The 23,071-nt window shown below is 42.8% G+C and overlaps 1 long non-coding RNA gene and 2 pseudogenes across 1 annotated transcript; 1 reads left to right on the forward strand and 2 right to left on the reverse strand.

Moving 5' to 3' along the window:
- Nucleotides 1–387: 387 nt before the first annotated feature.
- On the reverse strand, nucleotides 388–1,334 carry LOC132540282 (olfactory receptor 14A16-like; annotated as a pseudogene).
- A 5,380-nt stretch (nucleotides 1,335–6,714) lies between these two features.
- LOC132540283 (olfactory receptor 14A16-like) lies at nucleotides 6,715–7,924 on the reverse strand (annotated as a pseudogene).
- Nucleotides 7,925–17,448: 9,524 nt separating this feature from the next.
- LOC132540151 (uncharacterized) lies at nucleotides 17,449–19,143 on the forward strand. Its single transcript, XR_009551390.1, has 3 exons — nucleotides 17,449–17,587; nucleotides 18,579–18,716; nucleotides 19,111–19,143. It is a non-coding gene; the product is annotated as an uncharacterized LOC132540151 (long non-coding RNA).
- The last annotated feature ends 3,928 nt before the right edge of the window (nucleotides 19,144–23,071 follow it).

Raw genomic sequence — 23,071 nt, forward strand, 5'->3', positions numbered from 1 at the left:
AACTATTATTATGGAGACTACAAATGAAAAAGAATGGTGTAACATGGTAAAGCACCTAGTGCAGTAGAAATTGCAAGAATAATAGTGAGGATTATAATTAAATGAATACATTTTGAACTTACAAGTGGAAATTGGTGCAGAATTAAAATAGAAGAAAATACATGGAGAACACTAAGTGCCACTTGATGTTGAATATGATGACTGGAATATCTCAAGTAAATTAGAAATTACTAATACACGGAACTATCGTGCCCATTGAAACACATACATGCAGCATCCAACGTGGCTGAGACCTAGAACTAACAGGCACTTCATACTTATAAAGCCATGTGTTATAGCCCAATCCATTTGCTACACAATAGGCACCCAACCATCACCATTAAAAACTCACTCTGCTCTTCTCCTACTTCCTCCAAAAGTTTTGCCAAAGGTCATCTTCATGTCCCTGTTTCTCAGACTATAGATGAGGGGATTCAGGCTGGGAGGTAACACAGAATACATCACAGACATAAAGAGATTCAGTGATGGTGGAAAATTAGAAGCTGAACCCCAAAATGCAAAAGCTGCAGAGAACAGGAACAAGCTCACCACAGTGAGGTGAGGCACACAGGTGGAGAAGGACTTATACGTACCTTGATCAGAAGGCATTTTCAGAACTGTGGAGAAAATATGAACATAGGAAATAACCATGAAAATGTAGCAAACAAAAACAAAACAACAACTAACTACAACAAATGCAAATTCTAGAATTTCTTCCCGGAACAGACAAGTGTACGCATGGAGGGAACATCACAGAAGAAATGAGGCATTACATTGGAGCCACAGAAATGGGCAGAGACTGTCCCTGCCATGTGAGGGGTCTATAGGCAAAGGCACAGAGCCACACCACTGACACCATGTGCAAAGAGGCCCCTCTGTTAATGTAGACCTCATAGTGCAGAGGGTGACAGATGGCAGCATAAGGGTCGTAGGACATCACTAGCAGGAGAGCATACTCTGTGCCTGCCAAAAAAGAGGACTAGGAAAACCTGGGAGGCACAGCCCACAAAGAAGATGGAGTGGCTGTGGGTCAGGGTGTTCATGATGCACTTGGCGACAGTGGTGCAGATGTAGCAGATATCAGTCAAAGACAAGATCTTCAGGAAGAAGTACGTGGGGGTCTGGAGCCACTGGTCAAGGGAGGTGAGGGTGACAATGAGCAGATTTCCCAGCAGAGCTGCCAGGTAAACCCGGAAGAACACAGAGGCACAGGGTCCCTGTAGCACCTGGTCACCAGGGAATCCCATAAGCAGAAATTCAGTCACTAAAGTCACATTGCTTAATTTCTCAGGCATGAGTGTTTCTTCTGTGGAAGCAATGACATCAGACATTCAATCAGTTGTGTTCATATTTCTCTACTTTAATTTAGCTCACCTATTAACACGGTGTGATCTATAATGATAGGTGGCTCATCAGAGCACAAACACAGAAACATTTTACACAATTACTGTCTATTGTGATATTTATAGAGAGGAACATGAAATACGAATGACATTAGAGACAACTGCAAGAGGAACAAAATTCCAGATAATAGTGCTTGTTTTCAATCTTAAAGTAGGAAATGTAATTTTCCCATTCTCACCAGAGTGGCTACAGACAGTTGCAAAGTCTTGGAAACAATCTGTCTGGACAGTATTTAATATTTTCACTAGAAAAATTGAAATTACATGCAAAATACATATAGTTTCTTTAATTCTTTCCAAATTTTTTTGGGAAACCATGAATCTACTCTTGAAAAAACATTAATACACACACACACACACACAAACACTCACACACATATACATATACGAAATATTTTGGACTGTGTGGAACACAGAAATTACCTCTCTATTTATTGTTCTATCAGGAAAAAAGAAACAAGAGAAAATAACTTCACCAATTAACTAAATGAACAAATAGAATTGTCAGTGTTCTTCTTTCCTGAATCCGGCGGAAGTAGCAGTTGAGAGAATCTGGTGAAATTGGCCACATTCCACTTTTGGCTCCTCATTCTCCTATGCTAGTTCTGTGAGGTAAGAAGTCAGAAGAACCAGGGAACACCTAATAATGGGGCATGTTCTTTTCTCTGGTTTGTGTAAGGTACAAAGTCTTCACATGGATCCTTGCACTTCTTAGTGACTGTGGGTTCTGTGTCCCAGCAGCTGAAGTACTTGCAAAATTCCTTTGGGATCCCTGGGCTGCCAGCTTCCCTGCCAGGCTCCAGCACTGGGTCACTGCCAATCCTTTGTTGTCACTAAAGGTCCCAGCTCTAGAATTGGGGTAGAATCTAAATAGGAGAAGTGTCCATGTTCTTTGCTGAAGAGAAATCCATCCCGCAGGAATTATTGGGCAAAATACCCACAGCTACTTTACTTTTTAATTTTTTAATATTTATTTATTCCATTTTGTTGCCCTTATTCTTTTATAGTTGTAGTTATTAGTGTTGTTGTATAGGACAGAGAAATATGGAGAGAGGAGGGTAGAGCACATATCTTACCATATAGGAGACCCTGAATGTCATCAACAGCACCACCGAGAATAACAGAGAAGCAGCTCCATGACAGTGGACTGTGCTGTGTGCTTCTCTCACTGTCTCTTCTGGGGTGCATTGGATCGACCTTGCCGTGGTGCATCTCGTGAGTACCCATTCATTGGGGAAACTGACGATCCTTCCTAGCCGACTGAATCCACATGGATCCCAGTCACTTTCAAAGCCAGCAACAAGCAGCTCCTGTCAGCTTTCAAGCTGTTGGTCCTGCTCTTCCAGTCCTCCAACTTAATGTTGAGGAGCTGTCCTTTGCTAAACGCGTTCTTATTGGTCAACTGGCGATACAGCATCAGGCAGATGTTATCTGCCGGCAAGAAACACATATAGCAGTCGATGAAGCTGCTCGATTCACCATCAGTGGATTCGATTTAATATGCTATAACCTCCATCCTAAACACGGCCGAGCCATCTACGCCAAATCTTGTCTTGCGGACGTTTATCATACGGCCTCTTCGACCTTCTCCCACTCCATTACTATTGGAACTATTCAGCTCGTCAACATATATAAGCCTTCCAGTGCCTCGTGGGATAATGAGGTCCTGCCTAGCCCGAATCACCCAGCTGTTTACGTTGGAGACTTTAATAGTCATCACCAAGACTGGGGATATTCCTCCACTCGTGCTGACGGCTCTATCTTAGCTGACTGGGCTTCAGCGAATGACCTCTCCCTATTATACGATCCCAAACAGCCAGGCTCTTTTCCTCGCATGAGCTTAATGTGCAGCTTGGCGATACGAGAATCCGGCATGAAGCCCAGCCAGTCTATCTTGGCGTTACTCTCGATCGCACTCTGTCATTTCACGAACATCTCATAAAAACTGCAGCAAAGGTGGGCGCGAGGAATAACATCATTGCAAGACTGGCCAGCTCCTCATGGGGCGCGAGCGCTTCCACACTACGATCATCATCTCTGGCATTATGCTATTCCACTGCAGAATACTGTGCCCCAGTATGGTTCCGTAGCCTCCATGTCCACTTGGTCGATTCCAAATTATATTCCTCCATGAGGATAATTTCTGGAACAATCCATTCCACCCCGGTTCCATGGCTGCCAGTTCTTAGCAACATCGCCCCACCAGATATTCGTCGGGATGCAGCATCATCTAACTTCATTTCTCACGTCTACACTCGACCGGACCTGCCAATATACGTGGATATCTTTGCCCACCCTGTCCAGCGCTTGACGTCTCGTCACCCAATCTGGTCCCCTATGCCTACACTGAACTTCTCTGTTCCAGACTCTTGGAAACAGAGTTGGCAGTCAGCTGAGGTAAAGAACAAACACCTCATCACAGACCCCTGCAAGCGTCAACCCGGCTTTGACCTAGCACGTTATGATTGGGCCCTCCTCAATCGCTATCGAACAGGCCATGGCCGATGCGCCGCTATGTTCCATCACTGGGGGGCCAGAGACTACCCGAACTGCCCCTAGGCTACAGACAGACTATGACCCACATAGTCAACGACTGCCACCTCTCCAGATTCAAAGGAGGTCTCGAAACTTTACATCAGGCTCAACCTGACTCTGTTGACTGGCTACGGAAGAAGGGCAAATTTTAGAGAAGAACTGTCTCTTCTATCCACTTGCTCTTGCTATTCAAAGAAATAATGTACGGATTTGATTGTGCGTGGTCGCTCTGTACGTGAGAGGCCCTGGATGGGTCACATGATTAGAAGAAATATACAACTGGACCCCTAGAAATATTTTTTTATTCTTTCTATAAAAAGATATAGAGAGTCTGAGAGACCACAGTACCAAAGCTTCCTTCTCTGTGTTAGAAGCATGCTCAAACTTGGGACCCATTGTGGAAATGCAGCATGCTATCTAAGTGAGCTATCTCTCAGGATCTTAATCTTTTCATTTTTGGATTTTGATTTCTCAGTCTTTCTCAGTCTCATTTATTTCACTAATCATGGTGTGCACCCACTCTTTTTATCTATGTTGTCAGAAAGTCAACTTTCTTGAGGGTCAGTAGTGTATTGTATATATTGTATATGTCACTGGACATGGGAATTTTGACAATAGAGAAGACTTATAATAATCCACCATGGTTCCTTTTTGTCCCCTTTTCTTCTGTAGTTTATCTCCTATTACCCTAAAATCCTGCTCCCACTTGGAATTCCCAGGATTTAAATCAATCTTTTTTGAGAATCTGTCTAGTTGCTTTGATATTTCCCAAAGAACTTTCTACACCACGAGTTGAAGGCCTTTTTAATTAATACTTTTCCAAGAAGAAATTGCTATCAAACTTTGATGTAACAAGTGTTTATACGTATTTATTTCAGTGTTTAGATGACTGCTATTTCATAACTACATAGAAACATTGTGTTGATTTTGTTTTTATCAACGCATTACTTGGCTGTGATGTATGGGGATATAGGCTACTGCACTTGCAACCTCTAAATTGCGATCACTAATACACAATAACAACAACAAAAACATTTGAAATAAATCATTGGTATCAAATATTTTCTGAAAACTTATGCTGAATTGATGCTGCAAAAATTTCTAATTTACTGAGAAATGCTGACCGAAAATATTTCTAGAGGCAGAGCTACAGAATAGCAGCAGCTTCATTTCTTTCTTCTTATCCTTTCTTTTTTCTTTTTTGTCATCACATAATTTTGTCTTTTTAAATATTTATTTCTAAAAAGGATGCATTGACTAAACCATAGGATAAGAGTGGTACAACTCCACACAATTTCCACCACCAGAGCTCTGTATCCCATCCCCTTCCCTTATAGCTTTCCTACTCTTTATCCCTCTGGGAATATGGACACAAGGTTATTGTGGGATGCAGAAGGATATGATCAGAACACTCTTTACAGAAGATATCCAAAAGGCTACCAAACCCAGGACAAATTGCTCTAGGTTGCTGACTGTCAGAGAAATGCAAATAAAAACAACATTGAGATACCACCTCACCCCTGTGAAAATGGCATACATTGAAAAGGACAGCAGCAGCAAATGCTGGCGAGAGTGTGGGGACAGAGGAACCCTTGTACACTGCTGGTGGGAAAGTCAATTGGTCCAGCCATTGTGGAGAGCAGTCTGGAGAACTCTCACAAGGCTAGACATGGACCTTCCATATGACCCAGTCACTCCTCTCCTAGGGATATACCCCAAGGATTCCTTAACACCCAACCAAAAAGAAATGTGTACACCTATGTTCATGGCAGCACAATTCGTAATAGCTAAAACCTGCAAGTAACCAAGGTGCCCAAAAACAGATGAGTGCCTCAGAAAGTTGTGGAATATATACACAATGGAATACTACGAAGCTATTAAGGGCAATGAACCCATTCTCTGGTCCATCTTGGATGGAGCTATTATAAGGAATTATGTTAAGTGAGCTACATCAGAAAGATAAAGATGCCTATGGAATGACCACACTCAAACAAGTTGGAAAGAATAGCAGTTGCATTTTTTTTTTTTGTCTCCCTGCCAACTAGGAATAGCAAAGAAGATCACCTGAGAACACAACAAAAACAAGACTAGCACTACACTGGGAACCCACCAAGTCATGGTAAGTGCAAACACATGTGGCTCATGGACAGAGAGGGGCCTAAGGAGAGATTCCTGATGCTAAAATCCCATATCCTCTCACAGTGACTGGTAACAGTCCAGCAGTTTACCACTTGAGGTGCCACCTCTAGTTTAAGTTTTTTGTTTATGTTCATTTATTTACTTATTCCCTTTTGTTGCCCTTGTTTTTTTTTTTTTTGTTGTTGTTGTAGTTATTATTGTTGTTGTCCTTGTTGGATAGGACAGAGCGTAATGGAGAGAGGAGGGTAAGACAGAGGGTGGGTGAGAAAGGTAGACACCTGCAGACCTGCTTCACCTCCTGTGAAGTGACTTCCCTGCAGGAAGGGAGACCTGAGTGTTCTAATCAAAATCTTTATGATGCTCCTTACTCTTTGCACCACCTGAGCTTAACCCACTGTGCTACTTCCTTACTGCCCCAGTTTAAGTTTTATCAACAAAAAACTTCTGTAGGGAGGAGAAGATCTCCTAAGACTTGTAGCATTCTATGGGAGTGAAATCTAAAACTCATAAGTACATAACTGATTTGCATTCTTATCTGAAGCCTAATCAGTTTGCTCTACAATAGGTATCTACCAAGATTTCCTTTTATTTTTTTAATTCAAAAGGCTGATGTCATTCTTACTCCAAAAATGTTTTCAAGGGCCATCTTCATGTCCCTGTTATTCACACTATAAATGAATGGATAAGGCTGGGAGGTAACACAGAATATAGCACAGACATAAAGCGATTCAGTGATGATGGGGAATTTTCAGCTGATCTTTTTTTTTAATATTTATTTTATTTATTTATTCCCTTTTGTTGCCCCTTGTTATTTTATTGTTGTAGTTATTATTGTTGTTGTCATTTTTAGATAGGACAGAGAGAAATCGATAGAGGAGGGGAAGACAGAGAGGAGGCGAGAAAGATAGACACCTGCAGACCTGGTTCACCGTCTGTGTAGCGACTCCCCTGCAGTTGGGGAGCCGGGGTTCGAACCGGGATCCTTATGCCGGTCTTGTGCTTTGTGCCACCTGCGCTTAATCCGCTGTGCTACAGCCCGACTCCCGGCAGCTGATATTCTATTTGTAAAAGCTGCAGAGAAAAAGAACAAGCTCACCACGGTGAGGTGAGGCAAACAGGTGGAGAAGGCCTTAAACCAGCCTTCTTCTGAAGGGATTCTCAGAGCAGTGGAAAAAATCTGTACAAGGGAAATAACCATGATAATGAGACACATAAAATCAAAACAATAGCTGGCAATGAGAAATGCATATTCTAGAATTTCATCCCCCAAAGAAACAAGTGTGAGCATCACAGAAGAACTGACATACAACATTAGGGCCACAAAAACGGGAAGAAAATGTCCCTGCCACATGTAGGGATCCATAGATCATCCATCTGCACACAGGCCCCACTGTTCATGATGGCCTCATAGTGCAGAGAGTGGCAGATGGTAGCTTTACGGTCATAAGACATCATGAGCAGGAGAGCATACTCTGTGCCTGCCAAAAAGAGGACCAGGAAAACCTGAGAGGCGCAGCCCACAAAGGAGATGGAGTGGCTGTTGTTCAGGGTGTTCATGATTCACTTGGGGACAGCGGTGGAAATGTAGCAGATATCAGTCAAAGACAAGTTCTTCAGAATGAAGTACATGGTGGACTGGAGCTGCTGATCAAGGGAGGTGAGGGTGACAATGAGCTCGTTGCCCATCAGAGCTGCCAGGTCAACCAGGAAGAAGACAGAAGCATAGAATCTCTGTAGCACCTTGTTATCAGGGAATCCAATGAGCAGAAATTCAGTCACAAAGTCACATCGCTTAATTTCTCAGGCATGAGTTTTGTCTCTGGAAGCACCCATATCAGAGGATCGATCTGTTGTGTTCATTTAATCTTCTCTCGATGTATGGCACGAAATAACATAGTGTGAACTCAAGAGTTATGCAGCTCATCAGAGTAAAACCAGAGAAACAAGCACACACCTACTCCCTACTTTGATATTTATGGAGAGGAAAAACGAAATAATGATAGACAGAGACAATTACAAGAAGAAAAATATAGCAAACATGTTGCCTGTTGATTATGCTGCAATAGGAAGGGTTTTCTCTCCAGCCTCACCAGAGTTACCACAGAGAGCTGCGAAGCCTTTGAATCCATCTGACTTGACAACATCTTACATCTCCAATTAGTAGCTGAAATGATATTCAAAATGTAAGTTTCCTTTAATTATCTGAAAAGTGGTATCCTTACTCTTGACAAGACATCAATTCACACACACACACACACACACACACACACACACACACACACACACACACACACACACACATCAGCATAAATATTATGGTCTGGGTAACACAAAACTTGATGAGGATCACCAATAAATCTTCTAAATTTTTGTTTGTGGGAAGAAAAAGAAACCAACTTCACCAATGAACTAAATGAGCAAATAGTAAATTCTGAGTTCTCCTTTCCTACATCCAGCAGAAGTAGCAGTTGAAAGCATTTACCATAAAATCAACCACAGTTCGTATTTGACTCGCCATTCTTCTGTTAGACTGTGTTGTAGAAAGCAGAAGAACCAGTGAGTACATTGTGTTGGGTCATACTCTGCATTCCTATCTCTTAATCCTTCATCTTAATCATTGTGGAGCAATGGTCTGTGTGTGTGTGATGTACAAAAACTTCAGAAGAACACTAGCACTCACCAGTGATTATGGGCTCCCTATCCCAGCAACTGAAGTACCTGCACAATTTCTGTGGGATTACTGACACACCAGCTTCCTTGCCAGGCCCCAGCAATGAGTCTAGGTCACTCCTTTGTTGCTCTCCCTGGAGTTCTCAGCTCTGTAATTGGGGTGGGAACTAGATAGGAGAAACGGTCATGCTTCTCTCTGAAGACAAAGCCATCCCTCAGGAATTTCAGAGCAATCATAACCTACAGCCACTTTATATTTTTAAGTAGCATATCTTCTTCAAATATATGGAGTCAGTAGAACGTTAGACCCAGTAGAGAACATGTCTTCCCATTTGGGATACCCTGAATGTGATCACCAGTACCACAGAGGACAACACAGAGCAGCTCCATGGTGGTGGACTGTCTACTTCTCTCACACTTTCTCTACTCATCCCTTCTATTTCTCCTAAAAGAAATAATAGATGAAGGACAGGGGTAGACAATATAATGGTTAGACAAAGAGACTCACATGCCTAAGGCTCCAAAGACTTAGGTTTAGACCCTCACACCACCATAAACATAGCTGAACAATGCTCTGGTTAAAAAAAAAAAAAAGAAAAAGAGAGAGAGAGAGACTGAGAGACAGAGAGAAGGAGAGAGAGAGAGACCATAGCCCAGAAGCTTAATTCATTCTGGTGGAGGAATGCTCAAATGTGGGTCCAGTGCCTGGCAATATAGTGCACTATCTATGTAAGCTATATCTTGGGTCTTATTCTTTTTGGGTTTTGACTTTTTTTTTCCGGCCTCTAGGGTTTTTGTGGGGTCTTGTTGTCAGCACTATGAGTCTTCTCCTCCAGCAGACTTTTTTTTTTCACTGAATAGGACAGAGAGAAATTGAGAAAAGAGGATACATAGAGAGGGAGAGAGAAAGGTAGACACTTGCAGACGTGTTTTGTCTCTTAGTGAAGCTTCCTACTCGCAGGTGAGGTGCTGGGGCTTGAACGTGGATACTTGAGCTTCACACCATGTGTGCTTAACTAGGTGTGCCAACACACAGACCTCTGGGGTTTGATTTCTCTTGTAGCCATTCTCAGTCAAACTTTCTTCACTCAATGTGCTTCCCCTTTTTGTCTGTGTTGTCAGAAATGCCAGTATATTTGTTTCCTTTTTGAAGTTGAACAGTACATATATCTATACAACATATATTCATTTCTGTGTTGTCAAAACATAGTCTTTTCCTCAATCTTGGGATTCTGGTTCAACCTTTTTAATTGGGAAGGTATATGAGAGTTTTACATATCAATAGCGTCTTTTCTACCTTTAGTTACACACATTTATGATGGAGACACACCCTAAGTGTGTTTAGGATCTTCAGAGTAGATTTAGTTAAAATATTGTTGTTTTTTTTAACTAATTTTACCTTAGACTTTAAACAAACTCAGCTTACTTAGTTAACACTTATTAGTGATATATAGATTTTTAACTAATTTTTACCTTACACTTTAAACAAACTCAGGTTACTTAGAGAGTTAACAAGTTAGTGACAATGTTTGGTTCTTGTTTTTGTTTTTTTTTTTTTTGTTCTGTTTTGTTTTGTTTTTTTACCAGAGCACTGCTCAGCTCTGGCTTATGGTGCTGCAGGGGATTAAAACTGGGACAATGGAGCCTCAGGCATGAGAGTTTATTTACGAAACCATTATGCTATCTCTCCCACCCACACTCATACAGTTCTCTAAATTAAACATTTCACATTTATACCAAGACATGTAAAAATCAAAAAAGGAAATAAAATTCAGGATTGATTCTGGACATCTCCAGAAACCATGGCTACATCTAATGTATTTATATATGTGTCTGTGTATATATATACATATACATATTAATGTATATTCAATTAAATTTGAGAGTACTTAGAGCAAAATGGTTCATAGAAAAATTCAGTCATGCAAACCACCCTCTTACAAAACGCAACTGAAAACAGACAGCAAACATAAGATATTCAGAGAGAGCGAGGTGGGGGGAGAGAGAAGTGGTAGGGAGGTGCGGCGCCCCATCAGAGTTCACCAGGGATCCTGACAGGGTCATCTCCACTGGAACTGCATTCAGGCTTCAAGGAAGCTGGGCAGGAGGACAAGAATGGGTCGAAGCATTGTCCCCGTTATTGTTACAAATAATTATACTGTCACAATTGATTAATAATGCTTTGGCAGTGCCTGGTGGGAATGGAAAGTCAGAAGCACCCACTCTCCCTTACACAGGGGCATACTTGAAAGTTACATTATGAAAGTGGGGAAGGTGGGTCAACATAGACGGACAAAACAAGTCATGTTATGAACTGCCCCTCAAAGAAGGAATACAGAGATTGAGGCCTCCCAGGTACAAGTTGACATATTGAAACAAAGAAAGATGAACAGTTATACTGTACCAGACCGAGATGAGCAGTGGTCCACGACTAGGCAAAGATCCATATGCCCCCCATAGAAGATTAATGGTAGAGATAGCCCTCAGCCAAAGTCTAAAACAATTCTGGGTATGACCTCCCCTGAGAACAGGACGATACTAAGCTTTGTACCATTCTTTACAGAAATAGGGGAGTAACATATAGCTTACATCTGGAGAAGGTTCTGCAAGTTAGAGCCACCCTTGTTCATGGGAGACATGGGAGAGGGAATGCAGGGCTTCCCAGGGGGAAATATTCACACATCTCCCAAGCTCTATGATCACATTCATAAGGAACCAAGGTGTATCCCAAATAAAATGTACCAGAGACAGAGAAACCATCTCCTGAAAAAGGAGTAGAGGGATTGGGAAACCTCTTCATAAGGAAGAAGGTCCCCCATGGTGGAGGGGTCTCAGAAAGATTATAAGAGGGAAAAAAAGAATCACAGTGCCTTTGTAAAACAGCAGGCTGCAGAGAGCCAAGCAGTGTATACTAATCTGGAGGATGGGTGGGTTAGGCCCCAGGTTGATCCACCAGATGTAGGGTTACATCACAGGGGAGACAAGTGACCATGGACTCATGGCTGAGCAGGAGTGCAATGAAATGCCTTTATTGATCAGAGAAAATGCCTTTATATCTTTTGAAATGGAAGTGGCAAGTGGGAAAAGAAATACAGGTCCAAGAAGGATGATAGAGAACCTAATGGGTGTTATATTGTTACATGGGAAACTGGGGGGTGTTATGCATGCATAAACTATTGTATTTACAGTTGAATGTAAAACATTGATTGCCCAAAACAGAAATTTTTAAAAAGTAAGCAACGGACTTTAATAGACGTGGCTGAAAATATGTGATAGGAGAGTGAAAAGGTCCTCCGCATCACTTATGGAATTGACAGTCAATTTCACCATAAGACATCTTCTCACATCGGCTAAAGTCACCGCTATCAAAACCAAAAGATGACAGATGCTGGCAAGGTTTAGAGAGCTGATAAGCCTTTGCTTTGCTTGAATGAATGAAATATTGTTCAACTAGTATAAAAAAAAAAACAGAGTCAATGTTTTCTATAGACAATGAAAAGAGAAGTAAAATTTGGTTCAGCAATTCTGCTTCCAGGTATGTGTCCCCAAAACATGAAGCCAGGATCTTGATGTCTTCATTTCTATCTTCACTGTAGCATTGTTCACAGTAGATATCTAGTCTGAATGAATAAACAGGATTTAATGTATTATTCAGTCTTATTCTATGGACTATCTTTCAATCTTAAAAAAAAAAACAGAACTTTTGCAGTATCAACAATAGCAATAGACTTGCAGAGCATTATGCGAAGGTATACAGGCTGAGTCAGTTCTAGAAATCCAGTGTACAACATGAATAATTTATGTAGCAGAACAAAGGTATTTAGGACTGACTTTTCAGATGTGACTACCATTAACTGTAAGTCAATAAGGGGCAGGCTGGTGGCACATCTGCTTGAGCACACATATCACTGCACTGTGGTTCCAGGCCCTCACCACCTTCGGGTGAAAGCTGCTTGACTGGAGAAACAGGTCTGCAGGTCTTTCTTCTCCCTCTCTATCTTTCCTGCCCAACTCCACTCAAACTGTCCTATCTAAAAAAAAAGGTGTGGGAGGGGAAGGAAAAATGGCTGGCTGGAGCAGAGGTGAGTTCTTAGTGCAGGACTAGCAGAAACTTGGTGGCAGTTTAAAAAAAAAAAAGGAATTTGTAAAAATTCTGTGACCACTTCAAAGTTACAAACACATTTCAAATGCTTAAGGCAACACTTGAATCAGTTTAAATAACCAACCACCCAGCCCACCCAGTTCATACACTTTATTTTGTTTCCCTTCCATAGTTTTGATTGGTTGTTTTGCCTGGCCCATAGCCAGAGCACAGCATCTTCTTGTCTCCAAAACCAGGCTGTTTTTGTTAGTATTATTATTTTATTTTTCCCTGGAATTAAATGTTATCCATAATTTAAGATTTCCTTTTTCTGGAACTTTGTGTATTTCTGTCATTGGTTCAACATCTGCATGGAAAGTGTGGTCTCAGTTGAACAAACAAGTGAAAGGGCATGTTTCATTTGTAACGAGAACATTGTCTCTGGCTTATAGAGTGTGCCTGGTTTAAACCAGTATGGAAGCAAGTTGTATTATATAAATATCAGTCCTGCTTTAGTCCCCATGGAGGCAAAGGGAATCTCTCTGTAAAAACAATTCCTGAATACTAAACACTCCCAAACCTTTGCTATTAATTACATGGGACTCTAGGTAAGGGACTTTATTTGAGATTGCATTTAACGAAATTGTATTAGTATCTACTCTGAACAACTTGATCTTGATGAGGTCGAGAGTCATGTCAAATATAAAATGACAATTATCACCCATAGAGCATTCCCTTCCACAAAGTAGGCTCTTCAAATCACTGCTCATCCTAGGCTAAATATGGGCCCCGGCTCACATCAATTTGATCTTCATGGATTAGCAGCTCAAATGTGCATCACACACATGGCGAAGCAGTACAATATCAAGTGAGATTTTCTGTCTCTGCCCACACGACTCTTTAAACCAATGAGGAAGAAATATAACATTTGTATTAGAAAATAAAAGTTCTATAAAATGAACAACATATAAGATCTACTGGAGAGCCCACAAACTGCCCCCTTGTGAGTTGCTCTATTTTCATGGCTTATTCCACATGCCTTCCTTAGAACATGTAACCTGACCTTAACCTCCAAGTCCATTCTTCTTACCATCTACCTGCTTCAGACCTTAGAGAGAGCACTTCCTTTCCAAGATCCCAGATCCAGTGCCACATGGCTGCTCAAGAAAGGTCAAGCTGAAGTCCCCAGAGAAAGGGAAGGCAGATGTCAGCAAGTCCAGAAAGATGGTACCCAACCTTTGTTCTTTACCAGGAAGAGTTCCTGGGAGTCATCAGTGGGTGTGCTGGCAGGTGAGCTCAGCTCCCTGCTCTGAGTGGATAGGGCCTCAGGGGCTGGGCCACTCCCCCTGAAGCCAGTGGTACAGATGGAAGTATCCCTGCCAAACAGGGGGAAAGAATAAATGGTTTCTGAATATTGGGCCTGGCTTGGAAATGTGTCAGAAGAAAGCAGAATTTCCCTGATGCCTCCATTTCTCAGAAAATGAACCTGACAGTGAGGAAGCCTGTGACTGCATCTCTTGCTAGGGAGCCTATTTGTGCAGAGAAAGAACAAAAGAAAAAGTTTGGTTGGTGGTATGTAGTCACATTCTCCCATATGGTTAAAAGAATTACCACTTTGTCTCAGTGGATTATGTATGGCTCATTCAAATATCCCTGCAATTACCTAGCATGTGTCTGGGAGAAGGCCCATGGCCATAAAGTTCTCCTCTCAGGTCCCAGTGGAATGAAGACATCAAAACTTACCTGGTTACCTCCAACCACAGTTGCTAATTAAAATCATCCTGATCACCCACTAGAGCAGTTGCATCAGGCAGTAGGAAGTATCTTTGTTCAGTAACCGCAGTGAGTTCGGAGAAATGACAGCAATTCAAAGACACAACCTCATGGATAACTCCCTGAGCATTTGGGCCACTCTTGAGAGGGCTAAAACTGGGATCCAAACAGACACATGTGGATTCCTCTCTGTAATAAACTTCGTGCCCCTTGACATTTTTTTCAATTATTTATATACTGGAAATATTGACAAGACCATAGGATAAGAGGGTTACAGTTCTCATCTGCTCAACTCTGTATCCCACCCCCTGCCTTGAATGTTATCCTATTCTTTACCCCTCTGGGAATATGGACCCAGGGCTATTAAGGGGCGCAGAATGTAGAAGGTGTGGCTTCTATAATTGCTTCCCCACTCTACATGGGTATTGGTAGTTCAATCCTTACTCCCAGCCTCTCTCTCTCTCTCTTTCCCTAGTGGGGCAGGGATCTGGGGAGGTGGGGCTCCAGGATACATTGGTGGGGTCATATGCCCAGGTAAGTCAGGCTAGAGCCCCTTGACATTTTTGACAGACAAATGAATAACTCAATGATGATTCCTTTTTACACTCTTGAGCTTGACTACTAAGAGTATAAGTCAACAGTTGCATTTTCAGTGCTAAAAATAGAAGTGTTAGTGGTTTTCCCTTGGTCATGGAATGCCCTGTCCATCTTCCAACACATTCTGATTCTCCTTTCTTATTCGGACTTAGTGTTTGCAGAAAGGAATTCCCACTGATTTTTTCCCATGTTCATTTTGTAACCTGACACCTTATTCTATTTCCAAATAATTCCCATAAGCTTTTGCTGGATTAGTTAGGGTTTTCTTTGTATCCTATCACATCATATGCAGATAGTCACAGTTTGACTTCTTCTTTTCCAGTCAGTATCTTTAATTCATTCCTCTGGCCTGATTGACATTGCAAGAAATTCCAACATTATGTGGAATAATACAATCATAGGAAACGTACAACCCTACTATCTGCCCTAAATGGAAATGCTTTCATTTTCTCACAATGTAGTATGAAGTTGCCTATTGGTTTGTTGTATATGGACACCACTAAGTTAAGGAAAATTCCATCTATTTCATTTTTGAAGTTCTGATTATGAAAGGATGTTGGGTTTTATCTAAGGCTTTATCTGCATCTGTTGAGATAATCATGTGGTTAGAGTTTTATTATTTTTTTATTGATGCAATAGATCATATTGACTTATTTACATATACTGAACCAAAGTTGTGAAAAGTTGGTTTGAAACATGCCGACAAGTAGAATTGAGCCACTATACACACACACACACCACACACACACACATATGCAAATAAACTTTAAATGAATTGCGGACCTAGGTTTTAGGCCAGAAACTATCAAGGACTTAGAGGAAAATATTGGCAGAACATACTTCCATCTAAAGTTTATAGGCATCTTCTATAATACAAATCCAATTGCCAGAGAAAGACTAACGCAAAGAGCAACAAGCATATCAACAACAACAAAAGGGACTCCCTAAAATTGAAAAGCTTCTACACAGCAAAGCGAACCACCTCCCCAACAAAGCGACTCCTTTCAGAAGAGGACATGATCTTTGCAGGCCATACATCAGACAAAAGACTTATAATCAATTATATCAAGAGCTACCCAAATTCAGCAAAGAACAAAGTACGTCCTAACAGATGAGGAGGACTGAATGTCAGGAAATGCAAGGACTAGGCAGCACTTGCATGTCAGGGGTAGGAAAACAGGCTTGCTGAAGCCTGTATATTAGACAAGCAGGGAAAAAGGTGAGGGTTTCACAGATTTCGTCATGATTCTTGGCATGGCTGCACAGTCACAAGGTCAGAGATATCAAAGCAAACCCCTTAGCCTATCAAGTTGGATCAGAGTGTCTGCAAGAGCCGGCTCCCTAGTAAGCCAGAGTGTGACTAGCCAGACTGAACTGGTGCTTAGGCCTGTGGCCCATGAGCTGCAGTAGCTCTCTGCTGAGGTGTGATCCACTAGTTGGCCTGCCTTGGGGGCTTGGAGGGCAGTGATCTGTCAGTGGACCTGGATGCATCTTTGGCTTGTCTCTGAGTTCCTTTGAAACTTACCAGAGAACAGAGAGAAGTAGGCTGTGAACTGTCTGCATGACTTCGCTGCTTCCTGCAGAAACCTGTCTCAGTGTTTTGACCAATTCCACTGTCAGTCAGCCTGAAAATGGTGGATGGGTGCAGCATGATAGAACTGCATTTTCTGTGAGGAAATCTCTCCCTAGGCTCCCTAGGAGGCAGCAATTCTAGAATGGTAAGCACAAAAAGGTCACCACTCGCTGAAGGCTCAGATGCCACTACTATTATGATTGTGTCAGTGTAGTTTCTCAGAGGACAGCCAGCTTTGTGAACACTCATAGGCTGTCTTCAAAGAAGTGCCTGATTATGGTGTGGATGTCCTGTCAGAAGTGATCTGCTGAGTGTTTCTAGGAGTCAAGTCAGACTGCGAAGGTGGCTGTAGCCTGTGAGCTCATGTCTCGATAACACCAAGCCTCATCAGAGTTTCTCTAGTTTCAGGTCCCTTCCAACTGAAATACTGGATTGAACAATTGTCCACAGTCTTTCATTCCTTTTCTAACCTCAGGTTGCCCTGGACATGGAAAGCACTATAAGATAAGTTGTTATGTGAGGGAGAGGCTATGTCTGCAGGAAGTGAGCTCACAGTTCTCATGCCTGGTGTGAGTAGAACATGGAACCCCTGTAATCAGGCAGGTACATTGGCCCCTACCCAGTTCATTTCACTGGAATCTTTCCTGCATGAAAATGTTCTCATGCTGTTTTCCCAGTTTCTGGAGAAATAGGCACCAGAACACCCCCGAACAGAGTCCTGAAAGAAATTGCTTTTTAAATTGGATATTATGTCCACCTTGCTGTGCCTGCACTCAGGTAAAACAGTGTGTCCTAGAGTAATCCGGATCAGGATTCCTCTCTGAGCTCTCCAAGGACAGCTTCCCTTGCAGTTCTCTCTCTCTCTCTCTCTCTCTCTCACTCTCTCTCTCTCTCTCTGTGTGTGTGTGTTTGTGTGTGTGTGTGTGCATCCGTATGTCTATGTGTCTGTGTAGGGGCTGGGTGTGGGGAGGAAAATCCCATGAGGACTGTTGAGGTGAGGCCGAGGCAGGTGGTGGTTGAACCCACGGTCTTTCATGATCATTGCCCAAGACAGGAGGGTAGGATTGAAGCAGTGCTCTGGAGCCTCTAGATGAGCTTATGGAGCCCAGGCCCTCAAGCTGCCAATTTCCCTCCTTGGTGTGAGTGTGTCTGGAGTGGAATGATGGAGCTCTGAGTGAGAACCAGCAGGGACAGCCAGATGGGCTGCAGGCTCTGTGCCTGGCTCCAGGCAGTGAGGTAGAAGCTGCTCTGTGGGGATATCTACTCCATGTTCTTAAGTCAAGGCAGGTGCATGTTGCAGGTGCCTCTATCCACCTTCCTCCCTCTCTTTCTTCTCCTTTTCGATTTCTCTTTGCCCTTCAACTCAACCAAGAAATGGCAGACATGGCCAGTAGTAGGTATGGATTTCTGTCATGCTGCCACTGACTTCACACTGATAACACTGGTAAAACATTGAGAGAAGTGGTCCAAGAGGTGGCACAGTGGTAAAGTTTGGACTCTCAAACATGAGGTCCCAAGTTTGATCACTGGCAGCACATGTGCCAGAGTCATGTCTAGTTCTTTCTCCCTCCTCCTATCTTTCTCATAAAAATAAATTCTTAAAAAAAGAAAATTGAGACACACACACACACACACAGAGAGAGAGAGAGAGAGAGAGAGAGAGAGAGAGGAGACAGAGATTTCCTCAGGCTAATTAGTTTGTGTATATTTAGTTTGTAGTTGACTAGAGATGGACCTGCTCTAATGTGCTGTCTGCTGTCTTCTGTAGGCAGAGGAGGAGGAGGAGGAGGTGTGTGTACCCTCCAGCCTGTGTGTGGAGCAACCGAAGGCAGTTGCTCAGGCCAAGGGTGAGCCCAGAGCTTATGTGGAGCAGCTGGCTGGCCAGGAGGCCCCCAGGCTCCAAGAGGTACCTGGTCCCTTCTCTGATCTCACTGGGGATGTGATTTGGGTGGTGGTTTATTCTGCACCCCGTTTAGCATGTTCTCATGTCTCTGCATTTTGGTTGATGAAGTCCTTCTGAGTCCTGATTAGTGCCATTTCCCCTGAGATTAGGAGGCTGCTGCAATGACACCCTCATGCAGGGCTTTGAAATCCCTACTTGCCATTTCCCTCCAGTCTGTCAGATGTTCACTGTCAGCCTCTGTCAGTGCTTTCAACAGCGGGGATTAGAGTGTGTCTGAATGTAGATTTTACTCACATATTTGGCAATGGAAATGGCTCCAAGACCTGCTATGTTGTGATGTTTTTCTCTGACTGAGGAGAATGAGGAAGAGCATCTAAAGAAACTTGTTTGCCTGCAGGTGGAGCAGCTGAAGCCAAAGGAGGAGGAGGAGGAGGAGGAGGAGGAGGAGGAGGAGGAGGAGCAGGATGAGGAGGAAAAACCTGAGTGTGTGAGGTTGGAGGAGTTATTGCTGGAGGAAGAAGAGGAGGAAGAGGAGGTGGTGTGTAGGGCGAAGGAAGAGGAGGAGGAAGAGAAAATGGTGTGGATGGTATTGGAAGAGGAGCAGGAGAAGGAGAAGGAGCAGGAAGAGGCAGAGGAGGAGGAGGCGGAGGAGGAGGAGGGGGAGGAGGAGGAGGCCGAGGAGGAGGAGGAGGAAGAGGAGGAGGAAGAAGAAGAAGAAGAAGAGAAAATGGTGTGGATGGTGTTGGAGCAGGAGGAGGCAGAAGAGAAAATGTTATGGATGGTTTCGGAGGAAGAGGACGAGGAGCTGGCGGAGGAAGAGGAGGAGGAGGAAGAAGAGGAGGAGGAGGAAGAAGAGAAAATGGTTTGGATGGTATTGGAGGAGCAAGGGGAAGAGGAGGAAGAGGAGTTGGAAGAGGAAGAGGAAGAGGAGGTAGAAGAGGAAGAGGAGGAGGAGATAGAGGAGGAGGAGGTTAAAGAGGAAGAGGAGGAGGAAGAGATGGAGGAGGAGGAGGAGGAGATGGAGGACATTGAAGAGGAAGAGGAGGAACTCATCAATAACATCAAAGAAGAGCAGCCAGTGGTGGTGGCAGAGCATGTCGAAGTAAAGGATGCTTGCACAGGGATCGACGAATATTTTTTAACAGCTTCGGAAAAGGAATTTTCTAGCGAGGTGAGTGACAAATTGACTGGAAGGAGGGGCCTGTGCTCATGGGGCTGCCCTGCTTGCTGGGGGAAGCTCATGTGGAGTTTGGATGACGGTCTGTGCAGTACCTTCTCCACAACTGTTCTTACACCTCTGGTTTGTCAAGTGTACAAATATCTAAATCTGTGACCAGCGTGCTATGCTGAGAGTCTCTGCTTCTGAGATGGTAAAAATGTTAACAGGGTTTTGTTTTTTTCTTTTGAGCTTCTATGAATATTTCTGGGTGGGTCACACAGATACTTGCTTAGAGGAGGTGCAGAGGGAACACGCTGAACAAAGGTTTTTCTTCAACTTCGATAGACACATGTGTCTGAGCTTCCAGCAGCCAAGGCAGCAGTGGCTCACCAAAAGGAAGTAGTAGAGTTCTCCAGTGCAAGCTTAGTTTCTTAAAGAAAGCACCAGCTAGATGATCTGCTGGAGGCTGATGCTTTCCTCTCTGTTAGCAGGAGGAAGAACACTACCACAATTCAGACTCTGAAGACACCAAATCCTCGGAGGGCCAGGTAGATGCAGAGAACCTACTCTGGCTTCTCTACCTCCTGGAGGAATGAGACCGCCTGGTGGAGATTGTGACCACACTCAAGCTGTCCTCCATTTATGAGGTGATAGCGGGGTTTCCTTTGGGAATTGTGATTTAATTTTGCCTTGTTCCTAGACCTTGTTCACTGTGGCTCTTATACAGGTTCACTTCAGCCCGTGAGGTAGCTCAAATTTTCTTTAAGGTTGTCTTTGAGGGATACTGACTAACTCTCCCACATATCTTTTTCTTTTTTATATTTACACAAAGGCCAAATATCTTACTTAGAGAGAAGTTAGATCATTTGCATTTTGTGTCTATTTACAATTAATGTATTGACTGGGGAGAGAGAGAAAAATCAAGAGGAAAGAGAGATCTAAAGAAGCAAAGAGTAAGATACCTGCAGCATTTGATACCGCTTGTAAAACATCCTCTCACAGCTGGGGATCAAGGATTTCAACCTGTGTCATGGACCATGGGAATGTATGGGCTCTTACTGGTATGCCACCATCCCACAGCCTGTTTTGCAACACCCTGAGATTTCATTTTCCCCGAAATCATTTCCCTCCATGGAGAGAGGGATTTCTTTGAGTTCTAGACCCATCAAGTCTGTTTAGGAGTCTCATGACTGCCCGATTAGTTCCCCAGCTGGAGGAACAGCCTGATAGTGACTAAAGAGTCATCGTGAAAATATGCCAGTCTGTTGCCCATATTCAGCTTTTGCAGTCCTTGCTTAGCTAAGGTTAGATTTGGCGTGAGTGAGAGAGCTGTAATAGGAAGTAGATGATGAGGGTATCTAAGTCTATGTGGACACTATTTCATTATAAACTTGATACTGACTCACTACAGACTATTGTGTATTTTTGCCTTTAGGTCTGTATTTTGCCCTAATTTATGAAGACATGTCAATATATGCTCTATCTGGTAGACCCTGGCCTATATCTAGCTTTTGGTATGTCATTAGGAAGTGAAGCTCCTGGAATGGACTTAGAGAATACAATGAAAGCAAAGCTCTCACCCAAGTGATGAGGGTGAAGGGTTGGCAATCCATGCCTGACGTCTCTGTACCAAGTCTGAGGTGAAGCATGCTGAGATGGTACTCATTGCATTGATCAGGTTGGAATCGGTGGATGCAATATCATTTAGCCTCATTGGAGAGAAGCATGCAGGGAAGTGAGCCCCACCCAGAGGTAGCAGGATTGGGAGAAACATAGGTTCTATAGAGGAAAGGGAGATTCCTGCTGTCCTAGGGTTTAAGAAGACTACCCTATGATTTTGTTAATTTATCCTCTCTTAAATATTTTTTTTAAAAAGAAGACAATAGTTATTTATTGCAATAATCACATTGTTTGGCAAATGGGTAAACTGAAAAATCCCTTTGTTTGGATTTGCTATATCATACAAACCTCACCATAATTTATTACTTTTGACATTATTTGCATATAGCGATGCTACCAGCTTCTTTTGTTCTCCCTGGACAAAGCTTTTAAGAGAGTCAACCTATCAAAGACTCAGCCTATGTATTCAAAAGATGCAGTCTGTGCTTTAAATAGTTTGAGACATCCAATCAATTTTCCCCTCTCAGATTAATTAAATAGTGATTTAAATGACTACAGATTGATAGGAGTGTACATAACACAATTCCCACCCCCCAAAAGTCGGTGTCACATCCCCTCGCTCCCCCCGCCCCCCAGTCTCATGAAGTTGAACATCCACCCTCACCCTCCACTCAGGGCTTTTACTTTAGTGCCCTACTACAAATTTAGTCAGATCCTGAGTTGAGTTTCCCTTTCTGTTCTTCTTTCTCAACTTCTGTTTATGAGTGGGATCATCCCATACTCGTCTTTATCTTTTTGACTTAGCTGACTTAACATAATTTCTTCTGGCTTCATGCAAGATGGGTCAGAGTAGGTATGTTCACTGTTCTTTATAGCTGCGTAGTATTCCACTGTGTATGTAGACCACAGCTTTCTCAGCCATTCATCTGTTGTTGGGTACTAGGGTTGCTTCCAGGATGTAGCTCTTATGAATTGTGCTGCTAGGAACATAGGTGTACACATATCTTTTTGGCTGGGTGTTATGGTGTCCTTGGGGTATGTCCCTAGCAGAGGAATTACTCGGTCATATGGAAGGTCCATGTCTAGCCTTGTGAGAGTTCTCCAGACTGCTCTCCAGAGAGGCTGGACCAATTTACAATCCCACCAGTAGTGCAGAAAGGTTCCACTGTCCCCACACTCTACTCTCTCCAGCATTTGTTGCTGCTGTCCTTTTTGATGTATGCCATTCTCACAGGAGTGAGGTAGTATCTCAATGTTGTCTTTATTTGCATTTCCCTGACAATCAGAAACCTGGAGCTATTTTTCATATGTTAGTTAGCATTTTGGATGATCTCTGTCGTGAATCTTTTGTTCTTATTCTCTGCCCACTTTTTAACGGGGTCATTTGCTTTTTTGGTGCTAAGTTTGCTCAGCTCTTTGTATACTTTGGTGATTAGTCTCTTGTCTGATGTTTGCATGTGATGATCTTCTCCCATGGTGAGGAGTCTCTTTGTTTGTGTGATAGTTTCTTTGGCTGTGCAGAAACTTTTCAATTGGATGTATTCCTACTGGTTTGTTTCTGCTTTAGTCTTCCTTGCAG

Source organism: Erinaceus europaeus, chromosome 9, assembly GCF_950295315.1.
Source record: "Erinaceus europaeus chromosome 9, mEriEur2.1, whole genome shotgun sequence".
NCBI classification, from domain to species: Eukaryota; Metazoa; Chordata; class Mammalia; order Eulipotyphla; family Erinaceidae; genus Erinaceus; species Erinaceus europaeus.